Source organism: Amblyraja radiata, chromosome 6 (genome assembly GCF_010909765.2).
Source record: "Amblyraja radiata isolate CabotCenter1 chromosome 6, sAmbRad1.1.pri, whole genome shotgun sequence".
NCBI classification, from domain to species: Eukaryota; Metazoa; Chordata; class Chondrichthyes; order Rajiformes; family Rajidae; genus Amblyraja; species Amblyraja radiata.
Window position 1 is genome coordinate 29,748,201 of NC_045961.1, and position 24,731 is coordinate 29,772,931.

The 24,731-nt window shown below is 44.6% G+C and overlaps 1 long non-coding RNA gene across 1 annotated transcript; it reads left to right on the top strand.

Moving 5' to 3' along the window:
• The first annotated feature begins 5,849 nt into the window (after positions 1-5,849).
• LOC116974203 lies at positions 5,850-23,178 on the top strand. Its single transcript, XR_004412304.1, has 2 exons — positions 5,850-5,975; positions 21,857-23,178. It is a non-coding gene; the product is annotated as an uncharacterized LOC116974203 (long non-coding RNA).
• The last annotated feature ends 1,553 nt before the right edge of the window (positions 23,179-24,731 follow it).

The window sequence follows — 24,731 nt, forward strand, 5'->3', positions numbered from 1 at the left end:
CCATCTTGATAGTGATGGTAACATAAGCATGGGTCATGAAGTTGCAGGTTGTGTAATACAGTCCTGCTGCTGCTGCTGTATGCCCTTGGATAATCAAATTTGACTTGTTAATGCATCCATTCTATTTACCACTGTGGTGGTAACATTCAGAACCATGGAACGTGTGAAGATATCACCTCTCCGTAAGGCTAAAACAATGGAGTTTCTCCAAATATTGTGAGTCCACAATAGTGGGTTGGTGAGAGGGAAATGAAATGGATTTGGCCCCTCTTCATTTTCTTACCACCTGCTCTATGCCCATTTTAGCAGCTACGCCCTTCAGAATTCAACCTGTTTGGCCAGTCGTCGTATCTATGTGCTATTCTTGGTGACTATTGAAGACCTTCATCCAGAGTAAAGTTTGCTCTTGCTGCCCTATTGTTTTTGTTTCCCCTAAGTGGAATTCAACTTTCAACAGGATAGAGGTGGTGAAAATAATAATCAGCCAGGGGGTTCACTGCATCTGCTGATGTTTATTAACTCCACGTGATCTGGAGTCAATGATGAAGACTCATAGAACCAGTCAATTTGAAGTGTTTGGTTTTGTGCTCACATCTCTGTTGGGTCTGCCCCACTGATGGGATGAAAAGTCAACTGACAAGAGAGTCTTTTATAAGAGAGTTCTGGACCAGCATGTAAGGGTACAAGGCAAAGATGGCTAGAATAGTGAACAAAGCATATTAAAAGTTTAATCAAAGGCAACAGAAAAAGGAGACATGGTAACTGGAATCAAGGAAGGCTTGAGGAATATACAATATATTGAAGTGAACTTGGCATTAGCAAGACAGTGCATGACATCTAGTCAATCATGACTGTTGGGGACATCAGCCAAACTTTAGGCTTACCAAAATCAACTGTTTGGAACATCATTAAGAAGAAAGAGAGCACTGGTGAGCTTTTTAATAAAATCCTTCCCCCACCCCCCCCCCCCCACTCACTCATTTTTTCGCCTCCTGCTGGCCAGCCACCATAACAGCTGCTACCACCCGGCTCTCCTCCAAAAACGCCGAAATTTTTCACATTTCATTGCTGCTGCTCGGCTCTCCTCCACTCCCCCCCCCCCCCCACGGCCCGGCTCTGTCACGCTGGCGGAAGGCGCAGATCGGCTGCTCCCCCGCTGCTTTTTGCCGTCCCCGCGGGCTTGCACTGTCCGAAAATCCCGCGCGTCAACGGCCTGTCGGCCCGCAGCCGCATTGAGGGCGTAAGCAGCGTCTCGACGTCGTACGCAGCGTCTTGAAGGCGTAGGCCTAGCACGTGGCGTTGCGTGATGACGTCAGGCCGCCCCCCCTTGCAACCGCGCGTTGCGGGAACAGACCCAACGGGTCTGCACTTGGTCTAGTCTACTTTTAAAACTCTGTGTGTGTGTGTGTGTGTGTGTTTTGCATGTGAAACGTATCTCCTCGAAAACCAGATGCAAAAACGCTGAGATTTTTACCATTTTGGTAGGAATTTACCTTATGAGTTCGGAAATCCACTCCTTGGTCAATTATTTCCCCAGATTATGAATAAAATTGATCACAAAACTCAATTTTATAAATCTAAACGGCGCTCACCAGCTGCTGACGTCATAATGCCCACATGCCGACCAATCCAGGCCCACCTGCCTCCAGGCGCCACGCCTCCCGCAGCTGGACTCCCATGCCCGCCCACTCCAAACCCCCCCCCCCCCCCCCCCTGCCGTTCTCAAAATGCTCTGCCGATCGGGAGGTCACAGCCGGTCACCAGACGCCACCGGCTTGAACATGGCGGCGGCAGTTATTGTCGCTCGTGGCATTACTCCCTCTGGGAAACCTGAAATTCCTCAGTTGATCGCAGGGACACGGGGAATCGTCACGCGAGAGCTGCCAAAGCTCTCCACGCCGTCCGAGCTGCCCGCTCACCGAGTTCAGGTCCACCCTCTCCCTCACTCTCTCCCATCCTCCTTCCCTGTCGCCCCTCCCTCCCTCCTGCTGCAAACCCAACGTGCTGCCAGTCGCGCCTCTCGCATGTCCTTTGATAAAAACCTTGCGACCCCCTTCCCCCTTTCTCTCTCCCCTCCTCTCTCTCTCTCTCTCCCCTCCTCTCTCTCTCTCTCTCTCTCCCCTCCTCTCCCTCTCTCCCCACCTCTCTCTCCCCCACCTCTCCCTCTCTCTCCCCCACCTCTCCCTCTCTCTCCCCCACCTCTCCCTCTCTCTCTCCCCCCCTCTCTCTCCCCCCTTCTCTCTCTCCCCCCTTCTCTCTCTCCCCCCCCTCTCTCTCCCCCCTCTCTCTCTCCCCCCCTCTCTCTCCCCCCTCTCTCTCCCCCCTCTCTCTCTCTCCCCCTCTCTCTCTCCCCCTCTCTCTCTCTCTCCCCCTCCCTGTCCCCCCCTTCCCTGCCCCCCCCTTCCCTGTCCCCCCCCCTTCCCTGTCCCCCCCTTCCCTGTCCCCCTTCCCTGTCCCCCCCTTCCCTGTCCCCCCTTCCCTGTCCCCCCTTCCCTGCCCCCCCCTTCCCTGCCCCCCCCTTCCCTGCCCCCCCCCTTCCCTGTCTCGCCCTTCCCTGTCCCCCCCTTCCCTGTCCCCCCCTTCCCTGTCCCCCCCCTTCCCTGTCCCCCCCCTTCCCTGTCCCCCCCCTTCCCTGTCCCCCCCTTCCCTGTCCCCCCCTTCCCTGTCCCCCCCCTTCCCTGTCCCTCCCCCTTCCCTGTCCCTCCCCCTTCCCTGTCCCTCCCCCTTCCCTGTCCCTCCCCCTTCCCTGTCCCTCCCCCTTCCCTGTCCCTCCCCCTTCCCTGTCCCTCCCCCTTCCCCGTCCCTCCCTCTTCCCCGTCCCTCCCCCTTCCCCGTCCCTCCCCCTTCCCCGTCCCTCCCCCTTCCCCGTCCCTCCCCCTTCCCCGCCCCTCCTCCCTCTATCTCCCCCCCCCCCTTCTCTCTCTGCCCTCACCCTCTACCGCTCCTCCCTCTCTAGACGCGCCTGCGAGTTGGGGGCTATGCGTCAGTAGATAGAGCGATTATGGGGTAAAAGGAGCAAATTAATAATATTAATATATTAACAAGGGGGGTAGTTAGCGTGTGTGCGGAGGGGTAGTTAGTGTGTGTGTGGAGGGGTGGTTAATGTGTGTGACGCCGCATGCCGCTCCACCCCCCCCCCTCTCAACCGCACGTTGGAACAGACCCAATGGGTCTGCACTTGGTCTAGTACATAACTAAAACTCTGATCTTGAGCTCTTCCGGTTTTTTCTACTTGCACAAAAACGGTACATGACAGTGCTACGATTTGGGGGAGGGGAGGAGGAGAGGGGAAAGATCCTGGGGAGATGAGGAGGGAGAGTGGGGGGGGATTTAGGGAGAGGAAGGGAGAGGGGAAAGTGGGGGAGGGGGGAATAGAGGGAGGGGGAGGTAGGGAGTGGAGAATAGAGAAAGAGGTGGGCAGTGAGGGAGGTCAAGAGGGATGGGGAGGTGAGGAGTGGGGGGTAGATGGATAGGAGGGGTAGGGAGCGGAGTTATGGAGGGAGGGAGAGGTGGAGAGGAGGGGAAAAGAGGGAGGGTGAAGAGGGGGAGGGAGTGCTGAGGGGAAATGAGACGTGCCTGCGCAGTTGGGGGCTATGCAGGAGTGGTGCAATATTGCATTGGAGGGACGGGTTGCATTGGGGGAACGGGTGAGTGGTGGAATATTGCATTGGGGAACGGGTTGCGTTGGGGGACCAGGCCTCCCGTGTGACAGTCTAGTCACTTAGTCTAGTATTCTACTGAACCTCTGACGCGTCATTTGTGTATCACGTGTCTGTGGTACCTGTATCCTGTTCTAGTTTGTTCTAGAGCTTTCAATATTTTGAACAGCAGTTCAACAAAGAACTTTCTGTTGAATGAAGGTACACTAAAATGCTGGAGAAACTCAGCGGGTGCAGCAGCATCTATGGAGCGAAGGAGATAGGCAACGTTTCGAGCCGAACCCCTTCTGTTGAATGAAGATTGGTTATCTATTGGCGGTACACAAAAATGCTGGCGAAACTCAGCGGGTGCAGCAGCATCTATGGAGCGAAGGAAATAGGCAACGTTTCGGGCCGAAACCCTTCTTCAGACGGTTGTCTATTCCTGGTGCAGTTTCATAGTCAGTGTTAAACATTGTGAAAATTAGTTCTTCGGCCTACTGTATTGACCAGCAAGCACTTACTTACAATAAGCACATTTTATATTTCCCCTCATTTTCGTCAGCTACCCCCAGATTCTATACATTAGGGGAGAGTTTAGTGGCCAGTTAATCTCCCAATCAGCACTTTTTTACATATGGGTGGGAAGCAGGCCATATGGTCACAGAGCGAACCTGCAAACTCCTCTCAGACAGTACAGATGGTCATGATTGAGCCTGCGACACTGGAACTGTGATCCATCGATGCTACTGGCTGTGTTGCGGTGCTGCCCAATACGTGCTTTGCTTGCCTACGTGGAATGGAACTACCTAGGCCATGTTCATGGGACAAAGAAGTGAGCTGGATAATATTAAATCAATGAACAAGAAAGTGTGGATTGTAATTCATAAAGATATATTTCCGCATGTAGCTTCATTTAGGGTTTGAATACAACCAATGTGAAAAAAGGAGCCAATTGTCAATCTGGTAGATATTTCCAGTATTTTATTTAACAATTTGAAGAGTCTTCACAGAATAGCTGCTGTAAAATACCTTCTCCTTGTGGAACCTGGAACAAAGTTAGTTTGATCTCAGGATAAAGGTTCAGTCACTTTAGATGAATACAAGAAGGAATTTCTTCTCTCAGTTGTAAACATTGGTAGGTTTTAAAGCAAATGGCTGTGGATGTTCAGCTTTAAGAATATTCATGGAATGGCACTTTTTTTTGCATTATAGGCAAAGTAAGGATTGTGAGGTACAGTTCACAAAAGTGAAGCTGTGGTCAAAGATTGGATAAGCCATGGCATTGAATAGCAGAGCAGCAGCTATAGGATTATGGCCTATTGCTCTAAAGGATATAAGATAAAATTGCTGGAGATGCATCATTAGTCTTTATCTCGTATCCCATCATATTGCAAAGCGGTAGGATCAGAATCTATAAAATAATATGCATTAAAATTCCAACCTTCCTTTCATTATACGTGATTCATTGGTTTTGGTACCATTTCGTACGCGCTGAATTCTTGGTTTCTTGGTCCTCCAAAATATTCCAAATGGAATTTAAAGTGGAGGTGGTGGAGGGAGGACTTAACCCTTTCTGGCTTAAGTCCTCCCTCCAACTCCTCCAGTTTAAATTCCATTTGGAATATGTTGGAGGACCAAGAATTCAGCGCATAGCCTGTGATGGTCACGCGTCAAACTAATTGCGAGGCACGTTTTTTTTTACAAAGGAATAACACATGAGATTTCCAATATGAAATGGCCGAAATTGTGAGATACTGTGCTCAGAATTAGTTCTATATTTGGGAATTTGTGTCAAGCAAAACATATATATATTGCGGGCATGCTTCCACCCATGCCTGAATTGCGATGAGACGGCGCGAGTGACTGCTATCCGTGTCGTCCGCTGCACACAGGACGCCAGATGGGCACAGTGTTCACAGTATTTGTAATGATCAAGCGGGAGTGGAGGCGGAGTAATTATATGTGCTCTTCAAGACATCAATAATATTGATGACAATAATACACCCTACCGTCCAGGATAAATCCTCAGATCTGCCCACCTCAAAGAGCAGCCTTGCAGCGTTTGTCACCTGGGCTCACCAGGCATCCTGCGGGCAGAGGGCGCTCCAGGGGCGTCGCGGGATAACGGGTACTCCGGCGGACAGGGGGCGCAGCTCCCGCCCCGATCGCTGTTCGGAGTGCGAGACAGGTGCCACGTAATCAGGGTGAGGGGTCACCGGGCGGGCGGGGAGGCGGCGGCGGCGGAGCCCAGTCTGGTGAGCGGCAGCCGCAGAGCCACTCGTCCGTCCCAGCGGACAGCTGCTGAAGGCAGCCCGCTACACCACACACGGCTCGGTGAGTTCACTGCGGAAAGAAACGAAAAAGTTGGGAGAAACTGGAGAGAGTTAAACGGACAGAAATAGAATGTATGTGTAGAGGGGTTAGGGAGAGTGAAGGTGGGGGCAGGGGTGAAGGAGAGGAGAGAAGAGAAGAGGGAGTGAGTGGGAGTGATGCAGTAAGTGTAAAGGAGGGAGAGGGAATGAGGGAGAGGGTGGGAGGGAAGGAGGGGGGAGTAGACGTGAAAGTTGAGAAAGGGTGTGATGTTAAGAGGGTTTGTAGGTGGAGGGCAAAGAGCCACAGGTGGCCACATTCTTGAGTGAGGGGTAGTGTTGGATGTTTATTGGGCTTGGGTTGGTTGTGGGGAGGGTGGGGTGACCACATTTGGGAGGAATGGGTCATGTGGGGTGTTGCCGGCGAGTGAGGTTTGCAGTGGACAGTACTTTGTTGAAGAATACACAAATTATCTGTTCATTTTTACATATTTCTTCTTAGTGCGGACTTGTTATTGAAGTTCTCACTCGATGTTTGAGTTTTCATTTATGTTCACATGAGATCCAATGTTAAGCGTCATACAGTAGAGAATCAAGCCCTTCGGCTCAGCTTCCTCATGTCGACCAAGGTCCCCATCTACACTACTTCCATCTGCCCGCGTCTGGCTCGTATCCCTCGAAACCTTTCCTGCCCATGTAGCGAGAAATTCTCAGCGTACAATGGGTATAAAACTGGAACGAAGCCTCCGAATACATTTAAATTCCTGAAGGTTGCATCCTGTCTACAGCTGTTAATTGTCATTTCATGAGTGGATAGTCATTTATGCTTTAACGTGAAATTGTGTCCCCACTGCCAGTCTTTTATTCCCGAAGCTTGGTTCATTCATTTGGCTGGTGCACTGACTGATATTTATTTTACCTGGCTTGTTTGGCAAATTCCTAGCCAATAATGTGTTTCTTTCTCTCTCGTGATTAAGTATGCTACTCGTGCAGTATCTCGTCCTGCGATCCTTAGCAGTTCCGTTAGGTATCATGTTGGAGTGGATCTCACTAACAATAAGTCTGACTTCCTCGGATCAATTGTCAAGTGTGGAGATGCCGGGCTAACTAGCGCGGTTCAGCTTGGCGCATCTCTGGAGTCCAGCAGTGAAGCCCAGACTTGCTGAGATTGCCCTCCGTTTATGTTGAAGATTGTCTTGGATTCTGCAGTCTTTTTCTTTAGTTAAATGTTTAAATTATGCGTTTTCGGTTAATTCATTTTAATTTGAAACAATTACAGTTAATTCTATAACGCGGTAGTTGCGTTCCTAAGAAACTACGCGTTATAGAAAACGGCATTATTAAAACAATTGTATCAACGGGGAAAAGAGGTTTAGGGATTAGTGTTTCATGCTCGCAACGTCAGTAACCTATCCCGCAGGATTTTCAAAAATAAAGGTATTTTAATGGCTACAAGTTTATTACCTAAAAAATACCAGAGGTTGTATGTTACACTGTTTAATAGAACATCATTATACAGATGTCAATTGAAGTGATTCCTTGTCAATTTCCATGGCTGCGGTGAAACTGACAGGAGATGATGGTGTCTATGGAAACAGTATTTTCCCCCTTCGACTTTTTTTTAAACCTAGACCGTTGTTTTTTTTTGCCTGTCAATTTCCAAAGTAACTTTCCAGTGGTTCCCTAGTTCCAGATCTAAATCGTGTAATAACTAATTGGGCACGCAAAGCAGAGTTTCTGGCCATGGTGACAATTAAACATATCCTAGGCATTTCAGCAGTGGAGCATTTTCACCAGTGTCGTCGTTAATTTCAGTTGGCTTGAGCCAGTGTGTTTGCTCTACAATATGATACCTGCTAAGTACAGATGAGGAGTGACTGGAGGCCACAGAGCGTGGTTTGGGGAGTGGATCAGCAAGTGAAATTAGCCTTGCTTGAAATACAGGACACCTTCAGTGTTGAAACAAGCATATGAAAGAATGTCAGATATTACATTTGTGCCTTTAGTGCTCTAGGAAAACGTTAATATAATTAAAAATTTAGGGAAAAAGAAAGCAAATAATAATTTGAAAAATCTAAAGATAACCACAACTTAATTACCAGGCTGATTCTTATTAAGCTCGTGTCATGCTGTGCTAGAGATTAATATCCAACAGTATACACTACAGATTTTTGATAGTTATTTATGACACATCAGCATTACCAGTTTGATTGAAACTTCTTGCCAATAACAAATTGCCCCTGAACTCAATGTTTTAGGAGGCCAAGTTAAGGCATGGCCACATTCGTGATCATGAAGATTAGTACAGATCAACCAGTTGAGGAGGACAGATTTTCTTCATAGAAATCCAATTGGTTCATTATCACCTTTACCGACTTCAACTTTTTAGTACCAGATTTATTTAATTTAAGGAACTTAATTTTCCATCTGGTGACTTTGCACTTACGTCTTTGGATCAGGTTACTAAATACTGATCCAGTATCTTAGTCATGTTGGTACTATATCCTAAATGTTCTTCATCATTTAACTCTAGTAGTCATACCTTCATATGAATACAAACATGTACAAATGTACACAATGCATGAATGTAGGAATACTCAGTAGATCAAGCAGCTTCTGTAGGTCGAGGGGAAAAAACATCTTGTTTCAGGTTGATGGACTTTAATTCGAACATGCCACCCACTTTAATAAAAAAGAACAATATAGGAATTCCCTATAAAATCTTTTATTTCTCTTTCATAAATTAGTTGCGTCCGACCTCTGATTTCCCTTGAGATAAAGATCTTGAGATATTAGTTGCCTCCTTGAAGCCATACTCTCTCAGGTGATCCGCAGAAACAAAATAAAGAGCCAGCACTGTAACCATCAATTTGTTTAAAGGGTTAGTGACTTGCAATTTTGAACAGGAAACTGCAGCATTCAGTTATTTTAAGATGTTCCAACGTGGGAATCATATTAACCAATGAACAAAAAGGTTAACAGTGCTATATCAAATCAATTAATGTTAGCAGTGGTATTTATATTAACCACCAAGCAGCTGTTTCAAGTCAAATAAATGTATTAAGATAAAATGGTCTATTTTAATACCCAAACTGTTTATTTTTTAAATCGAAACATATCATACATAATGTATGAAATAGGTAGGGAGAATTTTCGGATACTGACACTGGAAATTCTTTAAGTCCTAGTATTTAAATACATGAATCCGGGATGCATTTATTTATTCTGTTAAATGTGGATTGCAGTTAAATGTCAGACCTAATGAAATGGTAATATAGGATAAGAAGCTTCTGGCTATTCTCTATCAGTTTCATATTTGTAATTTTTTTTTCCTTGACCGTATCGCAGTTGACATTGTCCCTTGGGGTTAGGAGGGAGGAACAGTTCATTCTACTAACTAAGTACTTAAGTAATTTTGAATGTTGCTGCTTTGCCAATCCCTCTGGGGGGAATGCCTGGAATCCTTTTTATGATATTGTTGCAGTCCAGCTAAACTGTAGAATCATGGCAATATTTTGTGCTGCGAGACAAAAACCTTTCCATGCCATTAAAAATAGATGTTTTTAGAATTTTGATACATTAATGCATAGAAATATAATTGTTTAGTTTTGTCATTGACACTTCCTTATTTTGGAATTGTGCCTGTCAAAATGAAATCCTCCTAGGTAGGGAATAGTGCGGCACAGGTTGCAGCCTCTCGTTTCAGTGGCTCTGCAATTTTTCCAATGTTTGAAATGTTCTTCCCGACCAACATGGAGACCAAATTTTTTTGTTAGATTGAGATGATCTTTGATTTTAATACGCACTTTATAATGCTGCTTGCTGGAGTTATTTTTGCAGTATTTTAGGTGGGTTTCACTTCCCTCTTCCAACTTCAGAACCATATCAGAGAAAGTAATGCATAGTCCTTCATATGAATCATGCTTTATTTTATATAATTTGGATCAGTAATAACACTGTGTAATTAACTCTAGGCTTAATGTGAAGCTAGAGCCTTTTGTAGAAACCACATATATTGGATTTAGAAATTAAGATTGCAAAACAAACATTCCCCATGGCAGTTAAAAATAACACTCGTTACTTGGTGATCATATTACAGGACAATATGGTGGTTTAATTGGGGCACTCGTATAATACGTGCCATACATATTCTGTAGTCTTTTTCTGCCTATGAATCCACATAGCAACTTGTACCTTACACATAATTGGCTGCAATGTTTTTAGTTACAAAGCAACCAAACAGGCACTTCCCGACTTACAGGTAACATAAGTAAACTTGCACTTATCAAAACTATTCTTTAAGCCCACTAGCTCCCCCGTGGGCTCCTCGTTGAATAGTAAATTTAAGCGTGTGCAGTAGCATGTTTGTTTCCACCTTACGTAACATCCAACTTGCACAAGGGTCCAGAGGATGTAATCCTTACATGAACCGGGGCGCATCTGTAATTTAAAACAGACCAAATATACCAATCTACAACAGAAAAATCAGCTGTTGAACACGTACGATTATATGAATTTGGCCAATTGGTCCCTCAAGTCTAATCCATTTAATCGGATAATGGAAGATCTGCTTATAACTCCAACTGTGATAATTTTTCATCTTTCCTGTTGATCAATGATATATCTATCTCTATCTTAAAATATCCACAAATACAAAATTCACAATTACGTAGATACTCTTCTTCCATCTCTCTTTGAGGAAGAAAGTTCCAGACTCGCAACAAATAATTACCACATCCCAGTCGTAATTGGATGACCAGTTATTTTTAAGCGCGGGCCTCTGGTTCTAGATTCATCTGTCCGGTCAAGGTCTATGTTTTTGTCTTTCCAATTACCGGTAAGTTATCTCTCACTCTTTTAAACTCTGGTGGATATAGATTAGATTAGATTAGATTAGATTTCCTTTATTGTCATTCAGACCTTTCGGTCTGAACGAAATGCTGTTGCCTGCAGCCATACATGTAATAATAACAACACAATAAACACAAATTAACATCCACCACAGTGAGTTCACCAAACACCTCCTCACTGTGATGGAGGCAAAAGTTTTAGAGTTACTGTCTCTTCCCTCCTCTTCTCCCTCTGCGCCGAGGCGATACCCCACCGGGCGATGGTATCAGTCCCGCGGTTCAAGCTCCGCGGCCCGGGGGTGGTCGAAGCTGCCGCCCTCCAGTCCAGCGGACGCAGCTGTTGCAACGGGAGCTCCAGGTCGCCGCCGCCAGAACGCCGCCTCAGCCGCCGGAGCACCGTCTCCGCCCCGCACCGGGCCGCCCACACGGCAGCGTCTCATATAAGTCTTCCCAAAAGAAGATGATCAGTACTCTAAACAATTCTCGGTATATGGCATCAACAATGCTTGTATAACTGAAGAATACCCATTCTGCTTTTACATTTAATTCCTCTCACTTGTTAATTGCTAGCTTTCTTAATCACCTGGTCTGCATGTAAAGTAATCTTTCACAAACCATGAACCATCTCTGAAAGTAATTTTTCACACACCTCGCACCATCTAGATATTATACCAGCACCTTCAAATTACTCCCGAGACAAAGGCTTGAAACTTTAAAATATACATACAAAAAATAATATATGTGTTTCTAAAATAGCATGTTTATGTTTGAAGCAGTATTGGCTAAAAACGCTCTGAAACCTCCGAGGCATTACTTTGAGATAAGGAGGCTCATCAAGTTAGATGCTGCAGTTTATAAATCCATTTGTCACTTCAATCTACAAGATTTGGGATTAATTGTGTCCATGCTCTGTTTGTATGCTCTGTCATTTTAGATACATTATTTCAAATAATGTTCACAATATTTTTATCATGGCTGCGAAACTACGCACATAAAGTCCTCTGAGTTATTCCATCAGCCTTAAAGGCTCAGTAAACAATATTTTATTGTTAAAGCATCAAAGACAAAGCAACGCGTGGCATTCACACTTTTAGATAACATTGAAAATAGTATTATCATATTACCAGACTAGAAGAACTCTGTAAGAAGGAACTGCAGATGCTGATTTAAACCGAATAGACACAAAAAGCTGGAGTAACTCAGTGGGTCAGGCAGTATCTCTGGAGAGAAGGAATGGGTGACGTTTCGGGCCGAGACCCTTCTTCGGACTGGTTAAGGATAAGGGAAACGAGATATTGGCAGTGAAGTGGCGACATAAAGAACAATGAATGAAAGATATGCAAAAAAGTAATGATGATAAAGGAAACAGCCGTTGTTAGCTGTTTGTAGGGTGAAAATGAGAAGCTAGTGCGACGTGTGGGTGAGGGATAGAGAGGGAATGCCAGGGCTACCTAATGTGAGAGAAATCAATATTCATACCACAGGGCTGTAAGTTGCCAAAGCGAAATATGTGATGCTGTTCCTCCAATTTGCATTTAGCCTCACTTTGACAATGGAGGAGACCTAGGACAGAAAGGTCTATGTAGGAATGAGAAGGAGAATTAAAGTGTCCAGCAACCGGGAGATCAGGTTGGTTCAGGCGGACTGAGCAAAGGTGTTCCGTGATCGCCTAGTCTGCGTTTGGTCTCCCCGATGTATAGGAGTCCACATTTTGAACAATGGATACTGTCGATGAAATTGGAGGTGGTGCAAGTGAACCTCTGCCTAACCTGAAAGGACTGTCGGGGTCTGTGGACAGAGTCGAGGGAGGAGAAATAGTGACAGGTGTTGTATCTTCTGCAGTTACAGGGGAAGGTACCTGGGGAGGGGTTGGTTTGGGTGGGAAGGGATGAGTTAGCCAGGGAGTTGCGGAGGAAATGGTCTCTGTGGAAGGCTGAAAGGGGTGTAGATGGGAAAATGTGGCAAGTGGTGGGATCCCATTGGAGATGGCGGAAATTTCGGAGGATTATGTGCTGTATGCACAAGCTGATGGGGTGGAAGGTATGGACTAGGGGGACTCTGTCTCTGTTGCGAGTAGGAGGAGGGGAAACAAGGGCGGAGCTACGAGGTACCGAGGAGACACGAGTGAGGGCCTCATCTATGATGGGAGAGGGGAACCCCCGTTCCCTAAAGAATGAGGACATCTCGATGTTCTAGTATGGAACACCTCATCTTGGGTGCAGATGCGGCGTAGACAGAGGAATTGGGAGTAGGGGATAGAGTCTTTGCAGGAAGCAGGGTGGGAAGAAGTGTAGTTGAGACAGTTGTGGGAGTCTGTGGGTTTGTAATAGACATCAGTCATTTGTCTATTTCCTGTGAGGGAGAGATCTATAACTCTCATCATTCACAACCTGCAAAAATAAAATAATGCTGCAAAAATGAGAAGTCGTTTTGTAGTGGCCTGGTCAAGGTCAGGAAAAGACCGGGCACCAGGCGGATTCAAAAGAAGCTTTTTAATTTCAGCAGTCCGAGTACACACCACGACACCCTTATCTCCACCCCTAGGGAGTCGGCAGGAAACCCCGTGGCAGACCAATCGGCGAGGGGGATGATCCAAGGAGTGGCCTACCCCCCAGGGACCGCCACAGGACCCCCCCAAGTACCCGAGGTACGAAACGGACAGGAGGGCGTACACGGCGGCCGGCCCGGGTGCACACAACGCTCGGCCCCGGAACAGGCGCCTGGTCAACAAGTGCGGGGGATGAAGTAGCCAGAGGAGGAGGTACCCTAGACAGAGGCCGCCCTCGCTTTCGGGGCAGCGCTACCAGCGCCGGCCGATTGATATCGATATGTGCTGGCTTCAACAGCGCAACTGAAACAGTCTCACGCCGACCCCCCATGTCCAGGGCGAAAGTCGACAAGCCATGTTCCAAGACCCGGAAGGGACCTTCGTACGGCCGCTGTAGAGGTGTCCGATGTGCATCCCTGCGCAGAAAAACAAACTGGCAGTCCTCCAGAGCAGAGGGAACGTGCGGACGGAAGGACCCATGACGAGACGTGGGCACCGGCGCCAGCTTGCCCACCGTCTGCCGAAGACGTTGCAGAGCGTCCGAAGGCTGCTCCACCTGGCCACGTGCCGGCGGGATGAACTCCCCGGGCACCGTTAACGGAGACCCATACACCAACTCGGCGGAGGAGGAGGCCAAGTCCTCCTTGGGTGCGGTGCGTATCCCCAGCAAAACCCACGGTAGAGCGTCTACCCAGTCTGGGTCAGTGAGCCGCGCCCTCAGGGCACCCTTAAGCTGCCGGTGAAACCGCTCCACTAGGCCGTTCGACTGCGGGTGGTACGCCGTCGTGTGGTGCAGACGAACACCCAGGAGGCGTGCCATGGCCGACCACAGCTCTGACGTGAACTGAGGCCCCCGGTCGGAAGTTATGTCCAGTGGAACACCGAACCGGGCGATCCAGTGCGCCAACAATGCTCGAGCACAGGGGTCACCAGTGGGGTCACCAGTGTAGTGGCCTGGTCAAGGTCAGGAAAAGACCGGACACCAGGCGGATTCAAAAGAAGCTTTTTAATTTCAGCAGTCCGAGTACACACCACGACACCCTTATCTCCACCCCTAGGGAGCCGTCAGGAAACCCCGTGGCAGACCAACGCCCCTGTCCCTCAATCGGCGAGGGGGATGATCCAAGGAGTGGCCTACCCCCCAGGGACCGCCACAGTTTCAACATTTCACATTATTTTAAAGAAAACATGGGGCAGTGAAAGTCAAGGCAGCAGCCCATACTAGATTCGGAGCTCTATTGTGGTTCTAGTGCAGTGATGGACATGGAAGATGTAATGTGTATGGTTGAGTTGTCCAAAAGTTGTGAATTGAAGTAACAATTGGTTTGCGCTTCACGAGACATGAAAACAAAATCCATGAAATGATGACGAACAAACAATAGTACTAGAATGGACAAGTAAGTGAAAGTAATAAACAGTAGTGAAATAAAAATAAGTGAAGAGATTAATGGGACTCTTGAGCCTGGTACTGCTCTTACTTCCCAGCTAATCTTAGCCTAATTTCTTAAATCTAGTTTTAAATTCTAATCCCAGTTAAATAATTTTATAATACATAATTTTATTTTAGTTTTACAGTCTGGATTGTAAAACAAAAATAGCTGTGGTGGCATTTTGCAAAATAGTAAAAAGTACAGCCTGAATAATTCTATTTGCCCAGTCTCCTTTTGTTTTAATGCGTAGGAAGGAACTGCAGATGCTAGTTTACACTGAAGATAAATGCTGGAGTAACTCAGTGGGACAGGCAGCATCTCTAGAGAGAAGGAATGGGTGATGTTTTGGGTTGAGACCCTTCTTCAGAAGAAGGATTTCGACCCGAAAAGTCACCCATTCCTTTTCTTCAGAGATGCTGCCTGTCCAGCTGAGTTACTCCAGCATTTTGTATCTCCTTTTTCTCTAATTCTGATTGTATCATGCAGATTATGTCACCGTTATGTCATCAACAAATAAAAGCTCCCATCATGTATGATTTTGCAGTGTCGGCTTTCCTTGGCAATATTGAAATATGGGATAATTTTCATACCCAGATTGCTGTCACATTAACAATTAGCAATAGAATGTTCTTGTGTCGCATCTGTGTTCAGTATTTTTGTTTTCTTGAGCAATGGAGGTTATCCCTATGATATCACTCCTAAAGTTTAAATTATATGTTGTGGTTTATAGGGTTACACAATGGCAGTTTTATTCACTGCGTTGAACTTTCCCTGGGTTGGAATGCAGAAACTAATTTCCGTGGATAATTATTTTGAAACATGCCACACAAGATGTTCCTGTTTAGTCCTGATTGTTTTGCAAATTAACTAAGAGGAATATTACTAGATCAAAGTTGAAATGATGTGTGTTGGTCCTTGACTTTCAGATTGATTTTAGTGTCAACAGAAAAATGAAATGATAATGAGACCAATACAAATTATAGTATCATAGAAAAGTCAGTGAAAACATGTTACGGGGGCCAATCCTATTTTGTACTGATGTTTGCGGTACATGTGACACAAAAGTGATTATGGGCAAATTCTGTCCCTGAAATGTCCTTCAGATACTGAAGGTATGTCAGTGATTTGCAGTGTGGTTGCTGTCGCTGACCTAGAGTTGAAGTGGAGGTTCATATCTCTGATTTATTTATAAATATCAGGCCTTGATAACATATGACCAAAAAATCTGAATTCTAGAAGTACGGTGAGAATAGTTTCTTGACATCGGGTAACGTTTGACTATATTCGGCATGAACAAAGGGCTGGCAAACAGAAAAAGAAATACTGGCTTTAGTTATACTCGAGCACAAAGGAAGGTGATATTAACGAGACCATCTCAGTCTCAGGATATTGCTGCATGAGTTCCTTACCAAAATGTCCAAAGCACCATCATCTTTATTGAAACACAGTGCTGGAGTAACTCAGATGTGCTGGTCAGGCCGCAGCTGTGGAATTCATAGCAAAAGAGATTGGGGCAGGAAAAGCCTGGCAAGTGATAGGTTGATGCAGGAGAGGAGAGTATTGTTGGTGGATGGGTGGGCGAGGGCTAGAGATGAAAAGGAGACAAAAGGATGGAAGAGAAGTGAAATGTGAAGCTAAAGGGAAGCTATAGGTGGAAGGGGAAATGGGCTGGGGGTGCGGGATAGTGGGAGAAATGGGTGCACATTAGAGTGGGACACAGAAGAAAGGGGGAGAGGGTATTACCTAGATTTGGAGAACTCAATGTTCATACCAATTGGGTTGTAAGCTACCCAAGCAGAATATGAGGTGGCGTTCTTCCAGTTTGTGTGTGGCCTCGCTCTGGCAATGGAGGAGGCCTAGGACAGAAAGGTTGTTAAAAATGGGTAGCAACCGAGAGATCCAGCAGGCTTTCGCAGACCAAGCACAAGTGTTCAACGAAACTGGTTGGGTGGCTTACCACGCGAAGGGGGAAGAGGAGCTCCACTGATCAGCTACATAACATAAATACTGTCGCTACAAGGACAGGCCAGATTCGTGGCATCCTATGGTAGTAACCTCCCCAAAGACTTGTCACTTTTTCCAAGGCACAAGCAGAGGTTCAACGGAATATTCTGCATTTGTCTGGATGAATGCTCAAGATGCCCAAGACCATTCGGGGTTTGATCTGCATCCTATTCTGCGAACATTTACTTCCTCCGCCACTGGTGAATCAGGGCTGGGATTGTGTCGTCTACCATGGGCATATGATACAGAGAATTAGCCCCAGCCTAGCCCCTTTAATGGATAGTGCAAGCTGATGGACTTGCCGCTTGCTACCACTACTATTGGCAACAGCAGAAATTTTGGCTTTGTAAAGCTGAGGCCCAATTCTCTGCAGAAAGAAACCAGAGGAAGGGTTTTGACCTGAAATGTCGACTGTCCATTTCTCTCCACAGCAGATATTGCCTTGCCCTCAGTGGTCTTTCAGCATTGTTTTTTAGCTCTGTGGCAATATCTGCAGTGTTTTATGTCCCAAATACACTTAACTGGTTGAGTTAAGTATATTGGACATAACATATTACTTAATATAATTACTTAATAATACTTTTTAAAATATATGTAATCGAATTATGCATATTGAGATATTTCGTACGACTGCTGAATTGCTGAGCCAGGTTGTCATGAAAATCCCTTTCTGTTGATTTTGTTGCCAATTTGCAACTATTTAACAGCATTGCACATTTAATGAGAACTTTTAAAGGTGATAGAAATGTGTTGATCTGTTGTGTAAACGTGTTTCCTTCAACTGTCTAATTACATTAGTCATGCCTTTTGAAATCTTGAGACTATGATGAAGTCTTCCAAGTTAATTTTGATTCCTCTGACCTTTTTTTTATATACAGTTATGCCAGAATAATTAAATATCGCACAACTGTGCGTCTGCAGTTTTCACTCTTAATTTGCAAGACTTTTAGAGGATAAGATAAAGTGAATTCTATGCTTTGATAATCCCTGTGGATGTTATTTTTTTGAAGAAATGTATTATAATATAGGAGTCTATTCAAGACCCTTCTGCGAGTTATTTTCTCTCGCATATGTCTTATCAACTGTCTCTTGATCCTTTTTGACATTACTTAACACTAACCATTATTGTACCTAACTAATCTCCCTTTGAAAAGTGGGAGCAAACTGGTGCATTGAGTGGCAAACCTTGGTTGCAGAGCACTCCAAACAGGCTCAAAACCAGGACCTTACAGCTGTAACAAGGATGCTGAAATGTATTAGAAACATAGAAACATAGAAAGTAGGTGCGAGAGTAGACCACCAGGTCCGTCGAGCCCGCACCGCCATTCGCTCATGGCTGAACACTAAACAGACACACTTACCCACAAACAGTAGACACAAGACACAGAACACAAGACACTACCCTCCCCTTTATACCGCTATCACCCCTCTCCACCCCAAGAACCTCGTGATCTCCTGGGGGAGGCAAAAAACCGGATAAAAACCCAGGTCCAATTCGGGAAAAAAAATCCGGGAAATTCCTCTCCGACCCCAATCCAGGCGATCGACACTTGTCCAGGAGATCACTCGGGTCTTACTATACTAACCATACCTAGGTCCATATCCCTGCCCTCTCCCCGTAGCCCCTTATCCCCTTGGCAGCTAAAAAACCATCTATTTTAGTCTTAAATATATTTAAAGTTTCTGCTTCCACTGCTCCCTGGGGCAGTGAATTCCATAAATTAACCACCCTCTGGGTGAAGAAGTTCTTCCTCATCTCAGTTTTAAAAGAGCCCCCCCTTATTCTGCAACTATGTCCCCTAGTTCTAGTTTCCCCGATCATTGGGAACATCCTCGGTGCATCCACCCGATCAAGGCCCCTCACGATCTTATATGTTTCAATGAGATCGCCTCTCATTCTTCTAAACTCCAAAGAGTAGAGTTCCAGCCTACTTAACCTTTCCTCATATGTCAATCCCCTCATTGCAGGAATTAATCTTGTAAACCTTCGCTGCACTGCCTCCAGGGCTAGTACATCCTTTCTTAAGTATGGACCCCAGAACTGTACACAGTATTCCAAATGTGGTCTCACTAATACTGTGTACAGCTGCAGCAAGACCTCCGTGTTTTTATACTCAATCCCCCTAGCAATAAAGGCCAAAACTCCATTGGCCTTCCTGATTGCTTGCTGCACCTGCATACTAACTTTTAGTGATTCATGTACTAATACCCCTAGATCCCTTTGCGTTGCATTACAACGCAGCTCATTTAGAAAATAACTTGCCCTATCATTTTTTTTCCCAAAGTGAATGACTTCACATTTATTAGTATTAAATTTCATCTGCCAAGTTGTTGCCCACTCACCTAGCTTATCTATATCCTTTTGCAGACTCTTCCTATCCTCCTCATCCCCTACTTTTCCTCCCATTTTTGTATCGTCCGCAAATTTTGATATATTACACTTGGTTCCCTCCTCCAAATCATTTATATAAATTGTGAACGACTGAGGTCCCAGCACCGACCCTTGTGGAACCCCGCTAGTTACCGGTTGCCATCCCGAGTATGAACCATTTATCCCCACTCTCTGCTTCCTATTTGTTAGCCAATCCTCTACCCATGCTAATATATTACCCCCAATCCCATAATTTTTTATTTTTAGCAATAGTCTCTTATGTGGCACCTTATTCTTGTATTGCTTTCCTTGCAAGGCGCAACGGTTCATTTCTGCACTTCCAACGGAATATATACATAGTTGTGAGGAACTGCAGATGCTAGGTGACGAAAAAGACACAAAATACTGGAGTAACTCAGCAGGTCAGACTGCATTTCTGGAAAACATGTCCAGGTGATGTTTTGGGCCAGGACCACCTTCAGGTTGACAAGTAAGGGAGAGAGCTGGAAGAGAGGTGTGGGTGGAACAAAGCCTTTGTGATAGATAAGTACAGGGGAAAGTTTTTTGTTGATTGGTAGGTGTTTGGACAAAAACCAGAGGTAAAAGGGCAAAGTGAGAGATGAGCATAGAAGAGACATGAAATATGAAGTCAGAGGAAGGAATATAGGTGGAAGGGGAAGGATAGAAATGGGTACATATCCAGGTTGGGCACAGGTGGGGGTGTTACCTAAAATTGGAGACCTTCACCACATGCAGGGCCTACCAACGCAGACCTTTACTGCATCATAGGCCAGGCACGCCGAAGCCACTGACAACTCTCACAGCTTCCTTTGCCGCTCGCAGGCTGAGCCCACCGATGCCTCTGCCAACCTGTCTATGCACCCTGGCCGCGAATGAATAAATGAATACGTTTGTAAATAAGTTTATTGGCCGAATATTCACATACAAGGAATTTGCCTTGGTGCTCCGCCCGCAAGTGACAGCATGACATATAGTGACAGTTAGGAATGATACATAAACATTAATAATAAAACATTATTGGTTTAACATGTGAATTAAATAATATACCCGAGCAAAAGGAGGCTACAGATTTTTGGTTATTGAGTAGAGCTACTACTCGTGGAAAAAATGCTATTTTTGTGTCTGGCTGTGGCAGCTTTGACAGTCCGAGTCGCCTTCCAGAGGGAAGTGATTTAAAGAGTTTGTGGCCAGGGTAAGAAGGGTCAGAGATGATCTTACCCGCTCGCTTCCTGGCCCTTGCAGTGTACAGTTCGTCAATGAAAGGAAGGTTGCAGCCAATAACCTTCTCAGCTGATCGGATGATTCGCTGCAGCCTCCGGATGTCGTGCTTGGTGGCTGAGCCAAACCAGACCATGATGGAGAAGGTGAGGACAGACTCTACGATGGCCGTGTAGAATTGGACCATCATTGCCTGTGGCAGATTGTGTTTCCTCAGCTGCCGCAGGAAGTGCATTCTCTGTTGTGCCTTTTTGATTGCGGAGTCGATGGTAGCCCCCCACTTAAGGTCCTTGGAGATGATGGTTCCCAGGAACTTAAAAGACCGCAGATGTGGTGGTGTTGGTGGTGAGTGGGGTGAGGGGAGGGGGAGCTCTCCTAAAGTCTACTATCAATTCCACTGTCTTAAGAGCATTGAGATCCAGGTTGTTGCGATGGCACCAAGACGTCAGCTGTGCCACTTCCTGTCTGTAGGCAGATTCTTCCCCATCCTGGATCAGTCCAATCGGGGTTGTGTCGTCCACAAACTTGAAGCTTGACAGAGGTGTCAGTGGAGGTGCAGTAATTTGTGTAGAGTAGATGAGAGGGGAGAGTACGCAGCCTTGAGGTGCTCCTATGCTGAGGATTTGTGAGTCCGAGATGTGCTTTCTCAGTCTCACATGCTGCTTCCTGTCTGTCAGGAAGTTGGTGATCCACCGACAGAGGCGTTCCAGCACAGTCAACTCGGAAAGTTTGGAGTGTAGTAGCTCCTGCACAATGGTGTTGAATGCAGAGCTAAAATCAACAAACAAAATCCTCGCATTGTCCTACCCCCTCCCCTGACATCAGTCTGAAGTAAGGTCTCGACCCGAAACATCGCCAATTCCTTCTTTCCATAGACACTGCCTCACCTGCTGAGTTTCTCCAGCGCTTTGTGTTTACCTTTGATTTTACCAGCATCTGCAGTTCTTTCTTAAACATGCTGCCTGACCTGCTGAGTAACTTCACCATTTTTGTGTCTATCATCGGTGTAAACCAGCATCTGTAGTTCCTTCTTACACACTGTGGTTCTATGTTCTATATTTAAAATATAATTTGTATTTTATGATTCATCTTAGAGGAGGGATGAGAGAGCAGGCATAACATAATCTTGATTGGTTTTCTTCAATTTGTATCGGAATGTGTATTGTTTTACTTCATAATTCAGATTTGTTTAATTGTTTATATTCCCAGCTTCCATGGTGGATTTAAACTTGTGCCAAAATCAATAGTTTTCACCTCTGGATACCAGTACATTACCTTAACTACCTTGCCTCCATACACAAGATATATAGTAACCATTATGAACGGTTACCAGTATTCAGTTTATCTTTGATACGTTGCGCAACAGCGGTAATTTTCCGGATTCAGAAAAATAATTCCCATTTAACAACATTATTGTCAAATTAAAAAGTGCATCTTTAAAATGTGTAATTATTTGTTTTGTAGGACAAAAGGAAGCACATTCAAGAAGGACGTTACAAGAGAAGAACCAAGACAATCAACACAGTTGAGAGTTATTTGCACTGTACTTTGCAATTCTTGATTATCACTTTACAACATTAAAAAATGAGGCAGCTGAAAGGAAAACCAAAAAAGGAGACTTCGAAAGACAAAAAAGAACGGCGGCAAGCCATGCAAGAAGCTCGAAGTCAAATCACCACCATCGTGTTTCCCACATTAGCTGTGATTGTGCTGTTGATTGTTCTGTTTGTTTACGTGGCCACACGACCAACCACTGCATGAGAGAAAAATTACAGAGCATTTTATGAAGAATTTTCATCTTGGCTACAATGGATTTAAAATGGATTTAAAACTCCAGCTAGAAACATTTATGTCCAATTGCAGTTCCATTCTTCTTGGTCTTGACACGTGTTTAAAGAGTATTGTTGCCCAATCGTACAGTATATATAATATATATGCTAATTTCTCTCGTGTGCCTTTGAAATTTTCACTGAAGAGTATTTTTGCCCCTTTAAATTATCTGGAAACAATTCCAGCATCTTGTGCAGAAGTTGAGAGCAAACCTTAATTCAAAAGATATGTCAGAGGCCAATTTGTTGCATTGTCTATACTGTAATAGTGTTTTAAACAAAATTCTACTATGAATTTCACCACTCTTGCCAAAGGACAATCCATTCTTGTATTGGAAACGTATCACTTAAAATGCAATGAATATAAATTGTAAATGTTTATTTTTAGAATAAAATCAATGTTCAGAATTTTTTCAAATGTATATTTTGCAGTGTCAAGGAACATGGAGAAGTCTCTTTTACCAGTAGTTTTAATGTATGCCAAGAACATTTTAGACTTGCTGTGGGCAGCCAGATGATACCAATTGCTGAAGGCAACCGCTTGGCCGACCCTCTCCCTGAATGAATCTACCTCCGTCAGTGCTCAGATGCAATAGTGTATGGTGATTTTGCCCTGATAGTGTTTTTTGCAGGGAGAATGAGATTATTGGATCCTGGGAGTTGGAAGGGGATAATTTCACCAACTTGACCACTTGAAGTTGGACCTGTATTACACACATTTATGGTCAAAGAAAAGTTCTGCCTTTACAGGATTCTGTGAATGTCTTGGAATTGGATAGCAAGGACAGTGTTAATTGTGGCAGCATATTTATATTCTACTGCACGAGTCCATACAATGCTCCAAATCTGTTCTTGATATATTGGTTTATGTAGATTTACTATGTTAAAAAAGACTTATTCTATACCATTTGCAATAAAACAAAAACATCTCAGCAATCTGAGATGAATCTACAGAGAGGCAGAATGTTGGTTGAATTTGTTTTATATCTAAGGCCTTACCATCCATATGAAACCTATATTACGTGCAGATCCTTTTGGTCCTGGAACCATTGATTGTGACACCTATTTTGGAATGTTTGCAAATTTATGCTTTACTACCTCTAATCCTAATTTAAATTGTCAGTGTACACCATGAATATTATTGGTTACAGTACAATACGTGGAATACTGCAACCCACCAGCTGACACAGGAATCCTCTTTATTTCTATTCTCCCATTATCTGCCATAGTGTCCTATTATACATCATCAAAATCTTTCTGTAACCCCCATATCCAACACATTCATATCTTTACAGCCAGTCATCTGTCAATGCTGCAAATCTTTGCTGCATTTTAACGTAATACAAGCACAGGTGACTTCCAAGTTGCTCAATGGTTTAGTTTGGCTTTTCCAGGAAAATCAAGAGGCATAGTGCAGGAAAGTAACATGTCTGCCTTACTTGAACCAAATTGTTGTAAATTTGGTTGACATTGGCACACATTAATCTTCCTTTAGCTGGCAGTAAATTGCAAAAGTATAATGTAGGGTGACTCTCTTTTTCAAATAGGATAAGAGAATGTTGGGAGGTTACAATGTTTGCCGTGACTTTATTCACTGAGGGAAATGCTCCACATTGTAAAAATATATAGAAAGTGCTTGGGCTCTAGTTTGATGCATTTTGCTTGAAAGAAGCTAAAATAATGCCAATAATTGAAGAAATAAGTGCATTCTGCATTCAGCACATGGCGAGTTTCTGCAATCCTGTTTCAGGTATTGACCCAAAACATTGACTATCCCTTTGCTTTCCCAAATGCTGCCTGACTGGCTGAGTTCCTCCAGCAGTTTGTTTTATTCCAGATTATAGCAACTGCAATCTCTTGTGTCTTTATTTTCTTACAATTTTCAGTAGTTTAATGAATAGTCTGACCCTGCTTATAAAGGTGGCCATATTGAGGGATTGAATTACCATTGCAAGCTAGTGCCAAATTCCTCCCATTTAAGAGCCCATTTGCAATTCTTTGAGCTATAAAGACAAATGGGTGTATTTTAAAATATTTTAATTATTTTATTTTAACACTAAGAAATTGACTAAGTATTGTACACCAGTTTAGTTTGTAAATTATTTTATCTTCTCTTCTTGTTATAGTGGAGGGCTAAACGCTGATTGCAAAAGCTTATTTTCAACCACGATAAACTGCACTACGTTGCTGCACTTAAATATATCAAGGAATATTACTTAATGCAAATTTCTCAATTGCCTTTGCCAAAAATACTGCCAGTTTGCATTGGTTCAAAGTATATTTTATGTCTCTGGGTTTAGCTAGTGAAAAATCTTTGTTGGGGAGGGGGTGAGGTGGTGCTGGAAAGTCGCACCTGAAATCCCTCTCAACTTGAACCTGGATCACTGATGACACAAACGGAGGATAGTTTAGCCCTTGTAGTTGGTGACAGTGGGATGAGCTGGCTCTCAAAATGTTTTTGCAATCAACCCAATCTCATTTAAAGTTTGAATGAAAATTATCTCATGTTT